At 50.6% G+C, this 24,010-nt stretch overlaps 1 pseudogene; it reads left to right on the top strand.

Annotated features, from left to right (window-relative positions):
* The first annotated feature begins 10,209 nt into the window (after window positions 1-10,209).
* Window positions 10,210-11,227, top strand: LOC127184051 (required for meiotic nuclear division protein 1 homolog; annotated as a pseudogene).
* Window positions 11,228-24,010: the final 12,783 nt, after the last annotated feature.

The following is a 24,010-nucleotide window of genomic DNA, read 5'->3' as shown; positions in this document are numbered from 1 at the left end:
GCCAGCCTAGTGGAGGCATTTAAAATGTAGCACAGGCTTTCCCACAGGCCAGCCTAGTGGAGGCGTTTTCTGAGCTGGGGCTCCCTTTTGCAAACTGACACTAGCTTGTGTTAGGTTGACATGAAACCCGCTATCACACCTGTTCTATCACACCTGATTTCTTTGAGCTGGGGGTCTCTCACTGAACCTAAAACTGAACTAGAGGCCAGCCATCCCCAGTGATCCTCCTGTCCCCACCCCCACATGGCGCCAGATTATAGGTGTGCGCATCAGGCCACCTCAGCAAACACCATCCTCCTTTCCTCCCTGATGTTGAAACAACCTGTCCCAGGGCAGCAGACATCAGGAGTGGGTGATGCACAGCAGGTACAGGGCCGGGCTGCCTAGCTATGGGTCAGAACCATGTGATCATTGACTCAACAATGTGTTCCTGGCCAGTCACCTCCCTTGTCTGTAGGCTGAGGTGGCAGGGCCTGCTTCTAAGGACAGGTGTGTTCTTTAAATGAAGATGCACGTAGGTGTACAAACCACCACCAGCAGAGTCTGTGAGCTGGACATGGCGGCTCATCACTGCAGTTCCAACACTTGGGAGGCTGAGACAGGAGGATGGCTGTGAGTTTGAGGCTAGCCTGGGCTACAAAGAGAAAGGAAGAAAGACCAGAAGGCAAGAAGGCAAGGAGAAAGAAAAGAAGGGAGGGAGGAAGGGGAAGGGAGGGGAGGGAGGGAGAAAAGGAGGAAGGGAGAGAGGGAGGGAGGAAGGAAGGAAGGACAGAAGGAAGGAAGGAGGACAGCTGGGTGTGGCACAAGCCCAGCACTCAGGAGACAGAGGCAGGAAGCTCTCCATGGGTTCAACAACACCAACAAAGCAACAGGGCGTGGTAGGTGGCACAGCTGGTGTGCCATTTCTGTTACTGTGATAAAATATCCTGACCAAAAAGAAGACACTTGTGGGAGAAGGGTTTATTTTATCCCACACTCCCAGGCTGTGCTCTGTCAGTGCAGGAAAGCCACAGTGGCGGAGCCTGGAGCTGGTCACCACTATAGTCAACAGCAGAGGGAAGTCAGCGCATGCGCGTGGCTCAGCCAGCTTCCTCTACTAGCGTTCTGTCTTCATGCACACCAGAAGAGGGCGCCAGATCCCATTACAGATGGCTGTGAGCCACCATATGGTTGTTGGGAATTGAACTCAGGACCTCTGGAAGAGCAGGCAGCACTCTTAACCTCAGAACCATCTCTCCAGCCCCCAGCTTTCTCTATTCTTATGGGGTCCAGGCCCCCAAATCACAAAATGATGTCCTCCACTCTCAAGCAGGGTCTCCCACATCAGACAACCGCACACACACATGCTGCACCCAACCCGCTCCAGACATCCTGATGGAGGCTCTTCCTCAGGACTAGATTGTGTCAAGTAGACACGCCCAGCATTCACAGAGGCAAGGTAAGCCATTAAAAGTTATCCTTGGCTGCACAGCATGTTGGAGCCAGCCTGGGCTACATGAGACCACGTATTAAAAAGGAAAAATGTAATCTCTGGGAAAGGCTCAGCCACACACGCCTGTCCAATCTTTTGGTGTTGCTACATGACAGTCATCTACAGTGTCCGCTCAAGAGCTGTGCAGCTGAGTCCCTCCCCACAAAAATATCTCCTAACGGTGCTTTACGTAAGGTTATGTATGACTTGGTGTTGGCTTGTGCTCATAGCTACACACAGGCTGCACAGTGCTCACACTCGATCATGCTTTTAGGAAGACCCTGTGAATGTGACTAAAGTGCAGCAGTCTCCCCCGGATTTCACTTTTTTAAAAAATTATTTATTATTCTGCATGCATGTACACCTACAGGCTAGAAGGTCACATTGTAGATGGTTGGGAGCGACCATGTGTTTGCTGGGAATTGAACTCAGAGCTGGAACAGCAGTCAGTGCCCTAAACCTCTGAGCCATCTCTCCAGTCCCCTGCTTTCACTTTTATCAGCCCCTTGAGCCCACTTTGGGCCCCTGACTCTGACCTCCATCATCCTGGTTTTAATTAGCTGAGCAGTGCCTTGTTGGGTCCATGGCGCTGACGTAACCTCGAAGGGCTGGATTCTTTCTCCACGAGAACTGTAATTGCCACCCCGGCTCCTCAGCACTCTCCTTCCCTTTCTTCTTCATTCCCTGCTGAGAAAGGGGTTTAAACTGAACGGTTTGGGTTGAAGTCACACACCCGGAGTCTCTTCTCTAAATAGGAGGATATCTCCCTTGTCGGCTTGTTTCCAAAATTAAAGGGACACCTGCACCACATCTTCTGTTTCTTTCCACTTCTCCACACAGGGCTCCTGGGTGGTCAAAGCCTGCCTCCATCTCTCCACCTCAGCTCAGCCCAGAGTCAGGTGCTCTGGACCCTAATGTGAAACCGATCTGCCTCTGGGCATCTGAGGAAGGAGAGTCCTCGCTTGCTCGCTCCCTCTCCCTCGGCTGTACAATGAGAACGCACAGCTTCCTCCCCTGCACCATCAGACTTCTCCCTCGGGACCCACACAGAGCCCGTGCATATTCTCAGGCCTAGAGAGAAGGCTCCTTGGTAGCACAAGCAAGAAGCCCTGCGGTTGACCTGCGGTTGACCTCCAGCTCCCGCACAAAGGCCGGGCAGGGCACAGCAGTGTGCCTGTAGAGCCAGCCCTGCGCGGCCGGGAGGGGCTCACCGCCAGCCAGACTGGATGAAATGGTGAATTCTGGGCTCAGTGAGAGATCATGTCTCAAAAAAAAAAAAAAAAAAAAAAAAAAAAAAAAAAAAAGAAAGAAAGAAAGAAAGAAAAAGAAAAAAGAGGTAGAGGGGCTACAGAGATGGCTCAGCTGTTAAAGGCACATGCTGTCTTTGCAGAGGACCTGAGTTCTGTTTCCAGTACCCACATTAAAGGGGCCCTCAGTCGCCTCTGACTCCAGCTCCAGCTCCAGGGTCCTGTCCCCTTCTAAACTTCACAGGCAACCTCACCCACATGCGTACAAACACACAGACACATAATTCTAAAATATAATGAAGTCTTGTTTGTTTGTTTGTTTTTAGACAGGGCTTCTCTGTGTAGCTTTGGCTGTCCTGGAGCTCACTTTGTAGACCAGGCTGGCCTTGAACTCACAGCTATCTGCCCGCCTCTGCCTCTTGAGTGCTGGGATTAAAGGTGTGTGCTACTACGCCTGGCTCTAAAAACAAATCTTAAAACAAAAATAAGGTAGGGTAATAGATGGTACTCAAGTCAACCTCTGACAATACATAAGCAAGTGCGCCGCATGGAGGAGTGTCCAAGCATACACCTCACATACACACAGTCTTTAGACTAAGAGCTCTCAACCTGTGGTTTGTGACCCCTTTGAGGGTCAAACAACCATTTCATAGGGGTCAGCTAAGGCCATCGGAAAACACAGACGCTAACCTTTCAATTCATAACAGTAGCAAAGTTACTGAAGTAGCAAGTTTTCTACAACATGAGGAACTGTATTAAAGGGTGGTGGCATTAGGACGGTTGAGAGCCACTGCCTTAGACCTTTCAGCAGGCGTTCACAGCCCCCAGCCACAGAGTCCCGGGACATAAGAGCACACTGTGAAATCACAGAACGGACAGAAGGAAAGCCCCCAGTGTATCTGCAGACGGTGTGCCAACAGAGCCTTCTGACTCAAAGGCTCCGGCACCAGCACAGAGTGCTAGTGTCACCATGGGACGCCACCGCCATCACCCTCAGCTGCTGTCTGCTCTCAGGACCCTCACCTGGGAGTAAGTGAACACCAGTGGTATACTGTGTGCGACATCCAGGCTTCCCAGGGCATACAGACCCTCCCTGTTCTAAGCCCGAAGACCCAAGTATAAATCCTGGTAGGTTAAATGACAGAAAATGGCCCAAACATTTAAGTCATTACTACCATCCTTGCTGGGTTTGTCCTGAACCAAGTCAGGCCCTGAGCCCAGGCACAAGTAGCACTTAGGGATGCTGTGGACCTTCGGGGGTCCTTAACCACAAAAATCCTCTAAATGTTTCTGGCAGGGTGAACAGATTTGTTATCCTTGATCCTTTACACACACACACACACACACCCCTCACCTTTGAAATGAAAAGAACAGAAAACACACAGAATGTTTATCTGGAACTGAGCCCTTTGGCTGATGGTTAACGCAGGGGATCTCTGGACAACACAGAACAAGGAGTGAATGTGAGTCACAACAGACCAGGAACAAGGTCTCTGTTCTCTTCCTGTGAGGGAGAAACTTAGATCTCACAAAGCTGTCATGTAGAGTTGATTTTGGAGGAAGCAAACAGCAGCTCAGGATCCCAGAAGCATCCTCTGTTGGTTGTTTCTCCAAGGAAACAGACTCCATGTGTCGACAGTCATGGATGGGCCCAGGCACCTTAACGGGATGTGACCCAAGAAGGTGATGTCGATGTACTGCGCCCTCGCAGGGCACAAGATTGTGTGGGGTCAGAGTTCAAATGTCTTGATTCAATCCAGACACGTGGCCATATGATGGATGAGGCTGTTGCCCTCATCCCAGGTTGAAACAGGGTCTTGTGTAGCCCAGGCTGGCTTCAAATTCTTGGTCCTCCCTCCCCAATCTCCCAGGTGCTGAGATTGCAAGCCTGCACCACCAAGCTAGTCCTCTCTCTCTTTTTAAGTTTATTTTATTTTAAATTGTGTGTATGGACAGGGATATGTTCTCTGGAGCGCAGGTGCCCACAAAGACCACAAGATTAGAGTCCCCAGAGCTGGGATTAAAGATGGTTCTGTTACAGATGGCTGTCTGTTGTGGATCCTGTAAACCAGACTTGGGTCCTTTGCAAGAGCAGCAGCAAGTCCTCAACATCTGAGCCACCTCTCTAGCCCCAAACAAACTGTTTTTCATAAGCAGAATACTCTAAAAGAAAGGTAGCCAATATAAGATGGTAAATACAAAATCCAGTGACATGGTCTCATTATGGTATCAGTCACTGGTCACTACAGTGTTACACACAGAATAAATACAGTGTCTTACATGGAATTGATACTGTGTCATGTACACATGTTATACACAGAATAAATACAATGTCATACATGGAATTGATACTGTGTCATGTACAGGTGTGCTGGTGCATGCTTGTGATCCCAGTGCTGAGAGGTGCAGACAGGCCTGGGGATCTCCGGGCACACACTCACACATGTACAGTCACCACATGAGGTACCAGCAGGCCCAGTAACCCGGCAGCTGACCACTTGTATTCTCCTCAAAAAGGCAAATGCAACCGACCAATGAGCTGTGGAAATGCAGGCAGCAACCCCATACCCATGTGCTGCTCTGCAAAAAGGCCTGAAGCCTAGAGGGCAGGCAGGCATCCACAAGGCATCTGCTAGTCACCCCGCCCCCCCTGCCCCCCGCCCCCCCCCCTCAGGAGGATGTCTGCACAGACGAGGGAAGACAGCACACACATCTTCTCCTGACGTTTGCTTGGGGTGATAAATATCTCCTGTTTTTATTGCGAATGAGATCTTTCTTTTCCATTATTTTTTTCTAAGTGGTTACTGTTGGACATAGGAAAGGTATTGATTTCTGCACATTTATTTTGTAGCTGGCTGCCTTACTGAACTCTCATTATTTCTAATAGTTTTTTCAGTTTGAATTTCCCAAAGGGAGGGGGAGGCTTAAGCAATATGACAAGCTTGACAAAATTACACAAAGTCAGCCCTCACTACTGTCTGTGTTCTGCAGAAGTGTGGAAAGTTGGGACATGAACACAGGTGCTACACATGTGAAACCCTATTCATCCACCCCAGCATCTTAGCATCCTGCTTGTCCACTGCACCCTGGGAGATAACTCCCCACTGCACCCTGGGATACAACTACCCACTGCACCCTGGGAGATAACTGCCCACTGCACCCTGGGAGATAACTGCCCACTGCACCCTGGGAGACAACTGCCCACTGCACCCTGGGAGATAACTGCCCACTGCACCCTGGGAGACAACTGCCCACTGCACCCTGGGAGATATCTGCCCACTGCACCCTGGGAGATAACTGCCCACTCCACCCTGGGAGATAACTGCCCACTGCACCCTGGGAGACAACTGCCCACTGCACCCTGGGAGATAACTGCCCACTGCACCCTGGGAGATATCTGCCCACTGCACCCTGGGAGATAACTGCCCACTGCACCCTGGGAGACAACTACCCACTGCACCCTGGGAGATATCTGCCCACTGCACCCTGGGAGATAACTGCCCACTGCACCCTGGAAGGCTGCAGAATGGGGCAAGCCTGACCAGTTTTGTGCTCACAGGTTCCAGCTTCCAAAACAGTGGGGAGATGAGGGCCCTCAAGCCTCAGAGAGTCCTGCAGCTGCTCGGGGCTAGGCTCCTACACCACCCTTCTCTGCTTGGCTCAAGGCCAAGCACCAGGATCCTGTTCCAGAGAACAATGTCCGTCCCACTCGACAGGAAGCAAGATACAAAAGAAGGCACAGCCTGGGGCTCGGCAGGTGCGGGCCTGCAAAGGGCCAGAGAGGGGGCTGCTAAACTGTGCTGGCCATGTGCACACTCTGTTGGAACTACTCACTCTGTCGCGGTGACAACAGGTGAGTGTGGCTGAAACAGGCCTGGACTGGTGTGGGGGAGGGTAGCTCAATTGGTTCAGAGCTCACCTATTGTGAGTAAAACCCTAGGTTCAGTTCCCAACACCCCAAAAAACTAGGCATGCTGGTGCATACCCTTAATCCAGCACCCAGGAGGTGGAGGCAGAAAGATCAGGAGTTCAAGGCCAGCCTGAGCTACATGAGACTATGTCTCAAAACAAACAAGCAGGACCAGCAAGATGGCTCAGCAGGTAAAGGAGCCAGCTGCCCCATGTGAGGACCAGAGTTTGACCACTAGAAGTGACTTGGTGGAAGGAGAGAACTGAATCCTAAAAATTGACCTCTAAACTCCACAGGTATGCTGTGGCATGCACATACCCACCTACAAATATGTAAATAGATATAATGATTATTTTCAAAGGCTCTGACCCTGGTACAGACCCTGTAAACAGGGAAGGAGCTCAGCAAACCTCAAATCCACTTGCAACTTTGAAGGCGAAGAGCAAGCACACAGGACGGAAAAGATTCGCCCAGGGTCTCATGGGAACTGAGACTGGAGGGTATACACTGCTCCGCCGTCCAAATGGAGGATCCCAGGAGGGAAGGACAAAAGACAGGGGGAAAGTCAGGCATCTGACACAGCCACTTGCACTCCCACCTGAGGAACCAGCTAAGAGGGAGGGGAGACCTCATTTGCTCAAGATCAAGGTGAGAGGCCCGGTGGGTGGGGGTGGGAATGGAGCTGCCATCAGCTGAGCTCCAAGGCATCTTTGAGCAAGGGCCCCTCCCCACCCACCAGCACCAGCCCTAATGCTCACCTGCACAGGTGGGACCCTTCGTGTCTACACAGGCTTTCGCCCTAGGCATGAGGCTCTGCGTCTATTTTGGACTGCCAGCTGCCCAAAGCAGCAGGTTTTCTGTTCACAGGCAGGATGAAGCTTCCAGACTGATGTCTGGAAAAGAGAAAGGAGGGTTAACAGTTGTTGGGACCCACGCCCTCCCCAAGCTCCGACACACACACACACACACACACACACACACACACACACACACACACACCTCTCTTTTGTCCCAGGCCACTAGCCACAGTGTCACTTTTCACAGAAGCAATGGCTGCGAGCAGCTGTGACAGGTGACCCTCCCTAGGGCTTCCCTCTTAATGGCCCCAGGGGTCCCTCAGAAGCCTAGGCCCACCCAGCAACACAGCCATAGCTTTGCCTTTCAAAGAAAGATATTTAAAGATGTGGGGAGCCGGTGAGGGTAGGGGGAGCAAGGGGCGGCTTGGGCTTTGGCAGACTTTTTTTTTTTTTTTTCAGGGTGAGGTTACCAGCAACTGGAAACTGGTTTTTAATTTTGGAGTTTTCTAATTTCAGATCAACGAGATTATGGGTTTATATTCACCTCAAATCAAATCAAATCTAAACATTGAGAGTTATTGTAGATTCATGGGGTGAAGACGTGTGTGTGTGGGGGGGGGGGTGTGAGCTTTGAGTCACGTGATCTTTATGCGGCAGAAACTTAATGAGAAACACACCACATTCCCAGAACTGTCTTTCTAGTCTGGGCTCCCGCAGAGATAAAAGGTCACAAGAAGAGACGAGGGAGCCGGCGGGAGCCTGTGGAGCCGGGAGGCGCTGTTTGACGGGAAAGTAGCCCCAAATTTCATCCGAGCTGCTATCGGCCCGATAGTCTAAACTGATTATTTTCTTTGAATGCCAGATGTGTGGAGCCTTCATAAAGGAACCTCAAACACCACCCATTTAAAAACAAATCGACCCAAGCCGGCTGCGTCGTGGCACAAAGGGGGAACTTTGCAATTCCAAGACTGTAGAGAAAACCGGAGCTGGGAGAGAGGCCAGGCGGAGCCTGCACAACCCACTGCTGCCCCCTGCAGGCCGAGAGCCACAGGACAACAGAGGCCTGGGTCAGCAGACGCCCTCAGGGCCTCTGAGGGTGACTGGAGACATCCCAGCAGGCAGAGAAGACAGGCAACACTAACTCTGCCAGGTGGGACCTCAACCGCTTTCACAAAGGAGCAAACTCTCAGGTCTGTGCGCTGAGGAGCGTTATCGTGGTTCTGGCTTACCCAGCCCTCTTCCACACATCAATGTCTCTTTTACTAACCTGTGACCAAGCCAATGCACCCAGGCGGAAGTCTGACCCCACGCCCCGGTGGGCGTATGCACCAACACTGAGGTTACTCATCCCTCCCACACACACCACGCTGCTGGAGACAGGCTTCACGTGCACATCTTAAACTGCTAGGCCAGAGTTCAAAATCTAGTGCGCACACACACACACACACACACACACACACACACACACACACACCCCATCCTGGCTGGTCATGCCTGCACCCAAGAACTGACTGTAGACACCCACCGTGGTGGCAGTATGACTCCTGGGCGCACTGCAAGTCACTGTCAGTCACTGGGGTCAGTGACCTCTAGAGGGACTGGGCCTGGCAAGGCCCTTCCAAATGGAGGACAGGAAGCCAGTGTGAGGCCCCTGGCAGCCAGGCCTTGCTTCCAGGGGCCTTCGGATGCTGTTGGTCTGTCATGGCCTTGAGTGTTTCCTCCTTTACTTTGTCCCCCTTGGGGTCCACTCATCTCTCAGCCTCAGCTCTCTAGACTCATAGCCCAGGGACCTGGGATGTAGTCTGTTCCTGCCCTCCTGAAGGCCTCCACCGTCTGTGCCTCCTTTGGCCCCCACCTCTCCTATTCGCTGCACCCTGCTGGCCACCTTCCTGTCCTCAGTGCTGAATGCATTCAGCAGTTATTTGACTTGGTGTGTAAAATAATTCCCAGGGGTCAGGGACTGTACTTGAGCTCCCACTCTGTGTGACTGTTTGCTTTTGGGATTGTCCCAGAACGTCTTCCTCGGGGGAGAGACATAAGGCTATTCCAGCAGGGTGGTAGTTGGCCATAATGACCCGTGGCCAGTCCAAGGAGGTGTCGCCTGGCTAGTGTGAGTTGCTGTGCTCCACAGGTTTTTCCTGTGTTTTTCCAAACCCTTCTGTTATCAGCTTGTGCCAGCATCTGAGCACCACCTAGTGGCAGGTGTTGGTCATGGCATCCACCAATGCAGGCCCTTCCAATAGCCTTGTAGGATAAAATAGATACTATTGAGATGGTTCAGCGGTTGACAGCACTGACCGCTCCACCAAAGAACCCGGGATTCAATTCCCAGCACCCACATGGCAACCCACAACTGTCTATAACTTCAAAGATATGACACCCTCATATAGACATACATGCAGATAAAACACCAATGCACATAAAATAAAAATTAATAAAATTGAAGAAGAAGAAGAAGAAGAAGAAGAAGAAGAAGAAGAAGAAGAAGAAGAAGAAGAAGAAGAAGAAGAAGACAACCACCACAGCTCCAGGCACTGCAGTCCTCCTCTCTGTGCTCAGCCTGAGATGTGGTCATGCCAGCCAGACTCTCCAAACCCTGGCGGGTTTACACAGCGCATTAGCAAAGGCACTTGAAACACAGCGTGCTGGGCCACCCTGAGAATACTGCAGCATGTAGATTCAGTCCTACAGCTGACCGTTTGAAGAAGGCAAATATCTTGGAAATGTCCGTCATCGTCGTCGGGATGGACAAGCACACCTGTCATGTGCCCGCTTAGGACTCACAGGACCATGACCCACAAACCAAAGCCCTCATGTGCTGGCTGAGTGGTTTTATAGAAACAATAAAAAGGCTTTAGTGGTCAGTATCAACTGAAACACTTGTGCCAAAACAAGACCTCCCGCAGACCAAGAGGCCACTGAAAGCATCCCGGCCGCCCGGGACCAACCTTCCAGACCTGTCTGCGGAGGGCCTGATGCAGGGCACAGCGTTTGCCACAGCAGAAGACTGTCACCTGGGAAGTCTGTCTCGAGAGCTGGGCCCCTGTGGCTAGGTGGAAGTGACAAGCCTGTCTGGAGACGCAGCAAATATTTTGGTGACGGGTGTGGAACATTCTGCAAAGGAAGGTGATCGGGAAGGGAACTGCTGTGTTCTGGAACGTTAAGAGACAAAACTCTGAAGCCCGTGATGCAAGTTCCAGAGAGACACGAGACCCAGCCCTCTGAAGTGTCTCTGGTTCACTGGGAGAAGGAAGAGCTGAGCCACGTAAAAACCGAGGGACAATCTAAACTGCACAGAGGGGAGAGCCAGCTAAATTCTGAGCTGGACTTAGCGGACTCCGTTCTAGAAAAACTTGCTTTCTCCAGTGCTCTCTTTCCCTCTCGGTGTAAGTGGCTCCTTGGGAATCAACCATAGACAAATTTACTGAATCTATTCAGTCAGTCCCAGAGGTGTTAAAAGCTGGGAGGAAAGTCAAACTGTCCCACAAAGAAGTTATGCAGAAAACAGGTGAGCTCTTTGCTTGCCCTCAGGCACTGTGTAGGCTTGAGTTTAGACTTCTTGATCATTCCCGACTTCTACTGGGACAGAGCACACCTGGAGGAGCTTTATGACAAGGCCTGCCAGTTTCTCAGCACTACTCGAAGGGTTAAGGTCATGGGTGAAAAACTTCAACACTGCGTGGAACTGACAGACCTAATGCGCAATCACGTGGATGAGGGGCAGGCGCTCTGCCTGGAGTGGCCGGTCGCCGTGCTCAGCACCACAGAGGCCATGGTCGAGCTGGGAAGAGGCTTTTTCTGATGGTGATAATGAAAGCACCACTGGAGGGGGGGGGGGTTAATTCAAGGTCTGCAACCCCAAAACTCAGCAGTCAGAACTGGGTGGCCCCTCACATAGTAAGTATTTAACCCTTCAAATCACGGGGCTGTCGTGGGCATGGGTCACACACCTGTAATCCCAGAACGCTGGAAGCTGACGAAGGAAGATTGTGAGCTCCAGACTAGCCTTGGGCTACATAGGGAAACCCAACTGAGTGCTTTGGTGCCCACCAATACCACCACTTGGAAAGCCGAGGCAGGGGACTGTCCAAGTTTGAGGCCAACTACAACACAGCAGGATTCTGCCTCAAAACAAACTGAGATGAGAAAGAAAGAAAGAAAGAAAGAAAGAAAGAAAGAAAGAAAGAAAGAAAAAACCACAGCTCTTCTGCGGCCCCAATGCTTTGCAATCTGATCTGTCGACCTCTACCTGAGTAGGTCCCTTGACTGTATCTATGTCTCCTTCAAGCACCAATTGCTAATTGTAACCCCGGCTGTGCTGATCTGGGGGCATCGCTCTTGTTCCCCTTTAAAGCCAGAAGGAATCTATGGCGGGCCAAAGGCAAAGCGGAAAGAAAAATGAGCACTGGGGTCCAAAGACTTGAGTTTTAATACCTCTGGCTTCACCCAAGAACGAGGTGGGCTTGGGCAAGCCATAGCAGCACCCCACTTGTCCCTGTGTGTGACGTTAGGATGGCAGTCTACGTCCCTGATGCTGCTAAGCGAACCACGTTGCACTTCTCACTGAGAAGCCAGGCGAGAGCCAAGAGAACTGCAAAGCGCTCCAAGGCGTGTGCTGCTCGCTCTTCCTCACCTTAGTCTAAGCCAGCACTCAGCCCCCTGCCCGGCCTTGCTCCCCACCTCCTGAGCAGCACCGCCTTCAGCCCCCTGTCCCATTGAACAGGGAGCTCCACCCTTAGGTTCCTGTAGCTTGTTCTTCTGCTCGCCTGGCTCTTGTGTCCAGCACAGGGTCCTGTATGCAGTGGGCAGTCAAGCACTCCAAGGCCGACTCCGCTCTGCCGCCCCGCCCTCCGGTGAGGTAGGAACAGTCTCTGCTCCTCTCTAGGCCGCACTGTGTTACTTGCATCTGACTCTCAGGCAAACTGACACTCCTTGCCTGGCAGCTCAGAGCACAGAGCGGAGAGTTGCGGCAGGGTGCGGGGAAGGCGGGATGCTGAGAGATCCCTCTGCTCCCCAGAGCCCTCACGGGGAAACTGGCTGGGAGCTGTCCCAGTTGTCCCACCTGCCAGAACCTGTACTATGCCCTCCTATGTGACAGCTGCAATGCAGCCAAGCTCTGCCGCATGGGAGCCAGACCAGGGCTGCCTGGAAAAGCTTCGAATACAAACAGCTATGCAAGATTTTTAATTATCGACTAACAGGTTTGCAAAACTGTGAGCAGGGCAGAAAAGATGGCTCAGTGGGTAAAGGCACTTGCCAAGCCTGACGACCTGAGTTCAAGGCTTGGGACCCACACAGTGGAAGGCAAGACCTCACCCCCAAAAGTTGTCCTCTGACCTCTTACAAAGTGCAATACAACACACACACACACACACACACACACTCCATTGTCTTAAATTAAAAATATAGTAGATAAATAAAAATTGTGAGCACTATGTGAGCCACATAGAACACCTCCATGTCTGACTTTGCTCCGACTGGCATCTTCGAAATCAATACAAGACCACATAAAATCTCATCTTGGGCCAGGCATGGTGCCGCATGCCTTTAATCCCAGCACTCGGGAGGCAGAGGCAGGCGGATCACTGTGAGTTTGAGGCCAGCCTGGTCCACAAAGTGAGTCCAGGACAGCCAAGGCTACACAGAGAAACCATGTCTCAAACAACAAAAAACAAACAAAACAAATCGTCTTGGGTTGGAGAGGCTAAAGGCTGTTCAGATGGAGCTGGAGAAAAGGCTGGGGAAAGCCTGAGGGAAGTAGGCAGGTCCCTCTCAGGCTCCACCCCAGGACAACTGCGTTTGAACAAGCCAGGCTGAGCCCTGAAGGTTATAATTGGCTCTTGCTTTGGGTTTCGCTTGATTACTTGGAAAGTGTGTTGAGGCTCATTTCGTTTTCCAGGCCTGTGCCGCTTTAATGAAAATTTATTACCAGCAGCTTTCTCAACCAGAAAGGAAGGAATTGCAAATACACATCTGTGTATAAGCAAACAGACGTGAGGAATAAATGCATTCTTTTTAGATGAGATGCCTGGCTTATGCTTATGAAAAATGAATAAGGGGGCCTTCAGCTTTATGCATGAAAGAAAGCACCAGTGGGGACAGTGGGCAAGGCCAATGACATGCTAAGGATGTTCGGGATCTGGGCGGTATAGAAAGCATTAAGTTTAGAGTCAAAAGATCTAGGGCTGGGAGATAGCTCAGCAGGTTAAAGCATTAATGGCCTGAGTCTGGCCGTCTGAACCCCATCCTTAGGGCTCATATTTAAAAAAGAAAAGAAAAACAAGCTGGGCGTGGTGGCACATGCCTTTAGTCCCAGCACTCCGGAGGCAGGGGCAAGCGGATCTCCATGAGTTCCAGGACAGCCTGGTCTACAAAGCGAGTCCAGGACAGCCAGGGCTACACAGAGAGACCCTGTCTTGGGTTAGCCAGATGCAGCAGCATATGTGTATCATCCAATACTCCTTGGTGAGACAGAAGACAGAGACAGGAGAAGAGCCCAGAAGCTCACTGGACAGCTAGCTTATAGCGTACAAGTCAATGGCAGAAGCCACTGCCTGTGGATCCAGCTCCAGGGATCAGAGGCCTGGAAATCCCTGCGGGTTCATGCATGCATGGGTGCGTGCGTGGGTGTGTGCATGTGTGTATACACACACTGTCCCTCAATCCAAAGATATGACTTAAATCCAAATGCCAGGAACGTGCCCAACCTCTTGACCTGCCGCCTGATGCTCTCATCTACAAATTCATCCTCAAGTAATACCATCCAGTTAGAAGAAAATTCCCACCTTTTTAACTTTACAGTTTTGTGTTGGGCCAGGTCCATAGCTGGTCCTGGCTACATGCAGCCGCTGCACTGTGGGCTGGACAGGCTGCATGTTTCTTAGCCTCTTGGTGACAGCCCCATATCTCAGCCCTTGGAGCCATTCATCTGACCAATAGAGCGAGCAGAGGGGAGGAAGCCGCTCTTGAGGCTTCAAGGGCTGAGGCGGGCTGCCCTGAGCTGTCCTCTGCCTCTCACTGTGACCAGCGGGTGGAGGGTCCCATAGCCAGAGTCCCATCGCAGAAGCGAGCATACAGGACACAGTTCTGACAACTCACAGCACACATGCAGATGAGCAAGACAGAAACACCAGTTGTGGCATCATCACAATATGCCAGACTGTTAGTACAGTGTTGCCCAATCTGCTTCCTCCACTAACAGTCTGTGAGCACCGGTCTTACTTAGAATGGAAAACTCAGAGGCTGGAGCGATGATGCCTCAGGCAGTTAAGAGCACTCGATCGTGAGTTCATTGCCCAGAGCCATGAGCACCTCACAACTGCCTGGGACTCCAGCACCAGAAGATCTGACGCCCCCTTCTGGCCTCCTCAGGCACCTGCACACACATGCATAGAAAGCAAGCACATGTGTGTACACACGCGCGTGTGTACGTGCGCATGCGCACACACACATAATTTAAATAAATCTTAAGAAAATGAAATCTGTGCACTCCTATTTTTATTCCAAAGCAGTACATGCGACTGCGTGAATCACTCCCCTGTCGACACACAGCGCGTCCGCCCCGGCCTCCACCCCCCTTTTGTTGATCATTCTGTGAATTTCCCTCAAGACAAGAACCCTGTCTTTTCATCTATATTTCTCAAATAACAAGGGTAACAAGGACACACAATTAAACCAACAAACAAGACGTAATTCTCTTGGAAGCAAAACAAAAATCTGAACAGGTTGTACAACTGGTTCAAACAGGTTTATCCCTCATTAGTCATCAAGTGAATGCAAATTAAAAACCACAGCGAGACACAGTTTCGGCAGTCAGAAGGAAAAGTCAAAATTCTGACTGGCTCTGAGGCCACGCCACAGGAGGGAATTCAGGCCTGGCGTGGTAGCCTGGTCACCAGCCAGGGGCTCTGGAGGTCACCCACCGTAGGCAGACGGGGACTGACTGCTGTTGTTTTACTAGGCGTCACATCATCAGACTGACTTCTTCTTCTTCTTCTTTTTTTTAATCAGACTAACTTCTAAGTGTTTGTTTCATACTCTACAAGGCTGCCCTCTGCCTTGGCCAGAGAAGCTTCTGTCTGTCTTGGTCAGCAGTGACTGCAGAGTCACGACTGTCAATGTGCTGAGAGTACGTGACTGTTGAGTGAAGACTGTAGGGCCTGCCGGGTGTGGTGGCGCACACCTTTGGCCCCAGCACTGGGGAGGCAGAGAGAGGTACAGCCCTGTTTCAGGTCTGTCTGCTCTACACAGCAAGTTCTGGGCCAGTGAGGCTACACAAGGCTGCCCTTTCTCAAAATAAAATAAAATTGAACAAGATAAAATGAGACAGAGCATAAGAGCTGGAGGGTAGGGGGAGGGCTGTCCCCTGGACTTGACGTGAGCTCATGAGCTCACCGCAGCTGTGGCTACCTGAGCGAGAGCAAGCCAAGAGGACCAGCGAACATTCCATGGGGCGACGCCAGTTAGCCTCAGTGGGCTGAGGGGTAGGGAGAGACAGACAGACAGACAGACAGATCGACACAGACACAGGTGGGAAGTGAAAGTGGGAGAGTGTGCTTTGGAGTGCCCAGAGGAGTCAGTAGAGAGAGAGGGGAGGGTCAGTGAGGGTTGGTGTGTGAGCATGTCTGTGGGGGATTGTTGTGACTGAGTTGAGTGATGAGGGAAGACCCGGCCCTCTGTGGGCGACTCCATTCCCTAGGCAGAAGATCCCGGACTGTTTGAGAGCGGGGAAACTGAGCTGAGCGCTGGCAAGCTAGCAAGTATGCACTCACTCCTCTCTGCTCTTGGATAAGGACGTCATGTCACGAGCTGTTTGGTGTTGGTGGTGCTCCTGCCTTGCCTTTGCCACAATGACGGCCTGTGTTCTGCCATAAGTTGCCTTTGCCTGGGTCCTTTACGGCTGAAACATAAACAACACTAGAGCGAGCTCTACCGGGCACTGAATCCTGGTGAGTGATTAACTAGGGAAGGAACCTTTTTCCAAACCCACACGGTGTTGTTGGGATTTGGTTTGTAGAAGACTCTCAGCCGAGGGCCTCAGTTTCTCTCTAGTTATTGACTGAAGACCACCTAGTTCCATGCCATGTGGGCCTCTCCAGGGGGCTGGCTTATTTCATCAGAGACTGTAGGAGACCATGATGTCTGGTAACAAAACAGGAGAAACAAGCCATGCTCGCGGTGTACACCAGACACATGCAGTACACACAGTGGCCAGAAGAGGGCGATGAATCAAGTCTCTGGAACTAGAGTTACAAATGGCTGTGAGCTGTCCTGTATTACGCAAGAGCAGGCAGTGCTTAGCCAGCCCTCATAGAGGACTTTCGGATTGTTTGGGGGGAGGGGGGGGGCCGGGGTTGTTCGTGTTCGTTTGCTTTGCTTGGTGAATATTTAGTGCCGGCATCAGAAAGAAAGTGCTAGCTGGGCATGGTGGCGCACACCTTTAATCCCAGCACTCGGGAGGCAGAGGCAGGTGGATCGTTGTGAGTTTGAGGCCAGCCTCGGCTACAAAGCGAGTCCAGGACAGCCAAGGCTACACAGAGAAACCCTGTCTTGAAAAAGCAAAAGAAGGAGGAGGAGGAGGAGCAAGCGGCTGATGTAAAGTTTCTCACTTCTGCGGAGGCAGGGACTCCGTTCGTAACACCAGGGAGAACAACAGGGTTGCAGAACAGCCCGGGAGACCCTGTGCAGAGACGCTCACAGCCCTTTCTGGACACTATCCCGAGGTGATGGCCCAGAAGAGGAACTTGCTCAAAAATGGCTTTGGAACTTTAAGGCACGGGCCAAGAGAGATGGCTCAGTGAAAACAGGGCTTGCCTCAGAGCCTGAGTCCAATCCCCTGGGCCCCACGAGCTGTCCTCTCACCTGCTCCTATGCACACTGTGGAAAAGGTACACTGTAGAAAATGTACACGTGCACACACATATGAACAGATAGACAAATTTGAAAGTGTGAGGCGTCCTTGATTACATGCGGAGTGCGGGAAGCCCCTCAAGGCAGTAGTGTCTTTTGTGCACCTGCCTCCTGCAAATACATCATTCGAGCAGGCCCAGAAAAGCCACTCATCTTCTTTGGTGGGGCTGGAGAGAGGCCAGTCTATGAAAGGCCTACCTGCCTCAGCCCGCCTTGAAGGGCCAGATGCAAAGGAGAGCAGGATGAAAGAGCTGGAGGTGGGAGAACAGCGGCAGCTGCAGAAATGAAGGCACGCAGCAGGCCCCGAGCGAGGAAACACACCGCAGCTGATTCGCATGCTAGGCTCTGCCTGCACACGTGCACTGTTGGAAAAACTTGAAATGCGCAAGAGTTCTTTAAGGAACGAGGAAAGCCGGTTAGCAGTAGTCCTGGCATCTGGGGGTGAGAATTAACTTCCGAGAGCAAGAAGGTAAAGATGCAAGAGGAAAGCTGTGGGTGTCCCCTGCGCAGCTCTCATGACAACAGTGTCACAGATGTCCACTGTTGTCCTGGCGTGATAGTCGGCCCTCCCCAGCTCCCTCCCCCACCCACTCCTGTCACTCATGTTCCTCCCCTGAAAGAGTAACCCTTGCTCCTGGTTTACACACACACACACACACACACACACACACACACACACACACACACGGAAAATATTTTTGTTTCCCCATCTATACATACAAGTAAGCTGGTTTGTGTGTGTCTGTGTGTGCATGGTGTGTGTACATGTGTGCATCTGGAGGCCAGAGGTCAACCTCAGGTATCTTCCCTCATCACTCTATTTTTGAAAGACACATTTTTTAAAAATCATTTTAAATCATGTGTCTGTGTGTGGGCATGTGCCCGTGAGTGCAGGGACCTGTGAGTGCCAGCAGCACTGGATCCTCGGAGGCTGGAGTCAGAAGCCATTGTAAGCCATCCAATGTGGGTGCTAGAAACCAAACTTGGGTCTTGTCAAGAGCAATGCATGCTCTTAACCGCTGGCCCATCTCTCTGGCCCCTCCAGCCTTACTTTTGATAGGCTCTCTCACTGACCCTGGAGGTCACGCATTCAACTGCCCAGTGAGTGTTCAGAGATCAGCCTGCCTCTGCCCTTCCCCCAAGCAGCACTGGGGTACAGCCCTCGGGAGTAAAAGCCACTACAGCTGGGTCCTTACATGGATGATGGGATCTGAACTCAGGTCCTCAGGCTTAGTGCAGCAGGCATTTTACATGCTGAGCCATTTCCTGGGCTCTTATTAATTCTAGGTTCCTCTCATGGAGGTCAACACGCAGTACCTACCTTCCTGAGCCTGGCTTATCTCACTTAACATGATGAAATCTGGTTCCATCCATTTTCCTGCAAATGATATAAGTTCACTTGTCTTTATGACTGAGTGACACTCCACTGTGAAGCCTGGGGGATGGCTGAGTGGGTAAAAAGCGCTTGTCACACAAGCTTGATGACCTTCTCACCCTCAGAACCCTTTCTAGCCAAGCACAGTGGCACACGTCTTTAATCCCAGCACTCAGGCGGCAGAGGCAGGAGGGTCTCTGTGAGTTCAAGGCCAGCCTGGTCTACAAAGCAAGTTCCAGGACAGCTAGACATAGAGAAACACTGCCTCAAAAAAGCCAACCCAAAAAAAGCCCAATTCTTTTTTCTTTCAGAGCTGAGGACCGAACCTAGGGCTTTGAGCTTGCTAGGCAAGGCCTCTACAACCGAGCTAAATCCCCAATCCCCCCAAAACCCAATTCTTTGGTATACATATATTTACCACTTATTAAAGAGAAAGAAAGTTATATATAAATGAGATGGAGGTTGCAAGAGGACGTGTGTGAGCTGGGCTGAGGGAAGTGACGCCTCTTTCATCTCGGCAGCGACTCTCCTGTTAGAACTCTCCAAAGGCTCCATATGCAGAGAGGTGTCTCAGAGGTGAAGAACGCTGGCCGCTCCCACACAGCTGCCCATGACCTCCGGTAACTCCAGCTCCAGGGGAGGCAGTGCCCTCTCTTGGTCTCTAGTGGGCACCAGCATGCATGTGAGCACACATATGCGTGGGCACACACACATAAAAAAAACGTTAATTTACAATAGGCTTTCAAAGCCATGTGGTGGTGGTGGTGGCACACGACTGTAACTCCAGCACTCGGGAGGCAGAGGCAGGTGGATTGCTGTGAGTTCGAGGCCAGCCTGGTCTACAAAGCAAGTCCAGGACAGTCAAGGCTATACAGAGAAACCTTGTCTCAAAAAAAGGGGGGGAAATGGACTTTCAGCCACTCAGCAGGGTGGGGGGTGTCCTGGAGGATGGCTGGAGGGTGGTCTCCTGGAGGATGGCTGGGGAGTGGTCCCAGCCAAGGTTACTGGGGTCTGGGCAGGACATGGTGACTGCCAGGCTCCAGCCTCCGTCTGAATTCCCTCTGTCCTTCTAGTACTGTGTTCAGCTTTGCGACACCGGGCAATGGTTTGTCAGTCTACTGGATAAATTGTGTGGAGTTTGCTGGCACTCTGCAGCTATTTGCTGTCAGAAATAATTTCGTAGAACTATAAAACTTGATTTGGCTCCTCTCTCATGCTCCAACTAATGTACAGATAGGTGGGAATCCTCTTTAGTCACACGTTGAGGGACGGCTCCAGAGGAGAATGCGGTATATCCAGGCCGTCTCCCACAAAAAACCACTTACTGGCACCAGCCAGCTGGCTCTGTGTCCTGGCCATGCTAGCTGGGTGACTGGAATTCAGTCCCCGGCACCCACGTGAAAAGCCAGGCGAGCAGTGTGCCTGTGTGACCCCTGCACAAGGTGTGAGGCAGAGGCAAGAGAAGCACGCTGCTCCTGCCAACAGCACAGGGGCAGAAACATGAGAGCCTGCCCCAGAAAAGGAGTAAGGAGGGGCTGGGTATTCCACGGCGTATGTGTGCTCACACTCACACGCACACAAACACATACACACATGCACATATTACTGACAGAGAACCTTGATGAACACAGTAACCAAATGGTCCCTACCCATCTCATGGCTGATGGAATAAACCCATGATATATGCATGGATGTGTGTGCATGCGCGTGTGCACGCGCACAGCTCAAGACATAACACTTTAAGACAGATGCTGTATCTCCATCTTTCTGGGGCTATAATGAAAAACCCAGGCGGCTAGAGCTGGCTCAGGGGTTAAGAGCACTGGCTGTTCTGCCAGAGGACCTGAGTTCAATTCCCAGCAACCACATGATGGCTCACAACCATCTACAATGAAATCTGATGCTCTCTTCTGGCCTCCAGGTGTTACATGCAGGCAAAATACTGTATACATAATAAATAAGTAAATAAATAAGTAAATACATCTTTAAAAACAACAACAACAAAAATCCCAAGGACACTTTATAAAGAAAAGAGGAATTTAACCCTTGGTTCTGGAGGCCGCCTTGGTTACGCAACAACAGGGCAAATGGCGTCAGGGCAGGAGTCACAGGAGAGAGGGAGGCTCATTCTCACAGGAATTGTCTCCTTGCAACACACACTAACCCCTCCAGGGGGCAGTGTCCCTAATGACCCTGGTAGAGGAATCAGCATCCTGGACACAAGCTTGGGGGACACAGGCAAACCAATCAGAACCCACAGCAGACGCACATCACTTCTGCCAAGTATATAAATAACATCAACTCAACACTTGGTTTTTAAAAAAAGATTTATTTATTTATTACATATACTGTGTTCTGCCTACATGTACGCCTGCACACCAGAAGAGGGCACCAGATGTCACTACAGACGGTTGTGAGCCACCACATGGTTGCTGGGAATTGAACTCAGAACCTCTGGAAGAGCAGACAGAGCTCTTAATCGCTGTTTTTATTTTATTTTTAAAAGATTGGCCAGGCGTGGTGGTGTACACCTTTAATTCCAGAACTGCGGAAGCAAAGGCAGGTGGATCGCTGTGAGTTCAAGGCCAGCCTGGTCTACAAAGAGAGTCCCAGGAAAAGCCTGGGCTATTACATAGAGAAACTCTGTCTAAAAATAAAACGTAAAAGTAGCTTTTATTCTCCTGATGCAATTGTTGTCTCGGTCTTATTGCCTGTCTGCTAACCTAGGCCTAGGCCTGGAAGCTTCTAGCCTCTACAATCTAATCTAAGCCTATAGTATTTTCAGCCCGAGACTTACTGCTGAATAAGCTCACCCTTTCTAGCTCTGGCTGAGCTCTGGCTAGTTCACTCAGCTGTGCTGCCTCACGCCTCTCCAAGCTGACTGATTTAATCCGGCTTTTCTCAGCTTTGGACTATTTTGTTCATCTTGGCTTCTAACTAACTCTAGCACTCTGTTCAGACTTCCCGTTTCCTTCTCATTCTCTGGCTCGTTCTGTCTTCACCCGTGTCTAGTTTGTTCTCTCTTCAACCTGCCTCCTCTCTCTGCACACCTCTCTGTTCTGCCGAGAGCTGGGCGTATCCTATTGTGTCAAATCTCCTCTGATTCGTCATCCTTTCTGCCACTCAATTAGACGTCACTTTCAAACATGGGTGCTTCCTTCTACAAACTAACTTTACCTACATTGTTTGGGATTAAAGAGCTATACTAAGGTCGTGTCTGCATTCCAGCCAGATCACCCAGACCTTGAAGGTCTTTGGATGTGACCAGAGCAGCCATGTGGCTGAATAAAATTTCTCTACAAATAATGAGAAGAAAACATAAGTTTGATAATGTTAGTAGTAGAAAAAAAAAAAATCAAAGAAAGAAACAGGTTATCTTGTCCTTTGTAGCGAGTGGAACAAGGCTGGACCTGAGCTGGTATATTGAAACTGCATTAAGAAAAATCTTCCTGAAGCCGGGTGTGGTGGCACATGCCTTTAATACCAGCACTTGAGAGGCAGAGGCAGGTGGATCACTGTGAGTTCAAGACCAGCCTGGCCTACAAAGAGAAAGAAACATTGTCTCAAAACAAACAAACAAACAAACAAACAAACAAACAAACATTATGGCTCATAGCCTGGTGCCCTCTTCTGGCACACAGGCAGAACACTATACATAATAAATAAATAAATCTTAAAGAAAGAGAAAGAGAGACCAAAACAAACAACCCCCCCACCCCAAAAAAAAAAACCTTCTAAAAGAAAATCTTCCTAAACCAGGTGTGTTGGTGCACACCTATGATCCTAGCACTTGAGAGTCAGAGGCAGGTGAATGTCTGTGAGTTTGAGGCTAGCCTGAACTACAAAGAGAGTTCCAGGACAGCCAGGGCACAGAGAAACCCCATTTCAAAAAACAAACAAATGAAAGGAAGGAAGGAAGGAAGGAAGGAAGGAAGGAAGGAAGGCGCTGGAGAGATGGCTCAGCAGTTAAGAGCACTGTCTGTTCTTCTAGAGTTCTTGAGTTCAGTTCCAAGCAACCACATGGTGGCTCACAACCATCAGTAATACAATCTGATGCCCTATTCTGGTGTGCATGAAGACAGTGTACTCAAATACATTAAAAAAAAAAATCTTAAAAAAAGAAAAAAGAAAAAAAGCCATGCCTTTAATCTCAGCACTCAGGAAGCAGAGGCAGAGGCAGATGGATGTGAGTTCAAGGCCAGCCTGGTCTACAGAGTTCCAGGACAGCAGGAGCTACATATAGAAACCACACACACACCGTGCGTGTGTGTGTGTGTGTGTGTGTGTGTGTGTGTGTGTGTGTGTGTGTGTAGGGGACAGCTTGGGGAGCTGGGGTTTTTGTTTTTTCTTTTTTTAGTTTTGGTTTTGGTTTTTTGAGACAGGGTTTTGTAGGCTCAATTTTCTTAGCAAATATATTTTATTACGAACTTATTAACCGAGAGTACCTCACTTATAACCCGACTAACCTAAACAACAGGAAAAGAAGATTAAAGAATACAATAATGAAACCGTAAAGAATATCAGTTCCGAGGAACGATTCTCCTGGCATAGTCAGCAGGATTTCTTCTGCTGGAACCTGGAGCAACCAGAACCCAGAAACTCAGCCGGAGCCTGAAGGCCTGAAACCTTCCCTCGAGCAGTTCTCTCTAGTAGTGTCTCGAAGTGGAGCAATGAACAGCCAAAACTATCCCAAGTCTCCAAAGGCCATGCCTCTTGGTTTTGGCTCACATTTAGGCTTCCTCTTAGAATTTGTTCAAGGATGTTTTTCAGCTGGTTAACAAGCAAATCTCCCCCACATGGTGGTTCGATTCTAAGGGGATAAACATCACCTGCTCTCTCACAAGTCTTTTTCTCATCCCCCACTTGTGATCTAAAGAAAAAGCATGTTTATCTCTCCTTCAGGGTTTCTCTGTGTTAGCCTTGGCTGTCCTGGACTCCCTTTGTCCACCAGGCTGGCCTCAAACTCACAACGATCCGCCTGCCTCTGCCTCCCCGAGTGCTGTGATTAAAGGCGTGCGCCACCATGCCCAGCAAGTTGGTTTTCTTTCCACCAAATAGATCCCAGGGATTACACTCACCAGACCTAACAGCAGGCTCCTTTACCCACTGAGCCATCTTGCCAGGCCCCACTGTTGCTACCTTCCTTGTGTCACGTCCCTGAAAATTCCTATCCAGTTTGGCAGGGAAGCCCCAGGCCTGGGGTTTTGGCAAAAACAGTAGCAAAGTTCACCCTAGAGTTGCCTAGGGCTACCCCCTTCCCCCAGCAGAAGCCTAGTGGTCATCCAAAGGCTTACAGGAAGC

Source organism: Acomys russatus, chromosome 32 (assembly GCF_903995435.1).
Source record: "Acomys russatus chromosome 32, mAcoRus1.1, whole genome shotgun sequence".
Classification (NCBI taxonomy): domain Eukaryota; kingdom Metazoa; phylum Chordata; class Mammalia; order Rodentia; family Muridae; genus Acomys; species Acomys russatus.
Note: the sequence above shows the minus strand (reverse complement) of the source record. Positions and strands in the feature narration are given on the sequence as shown.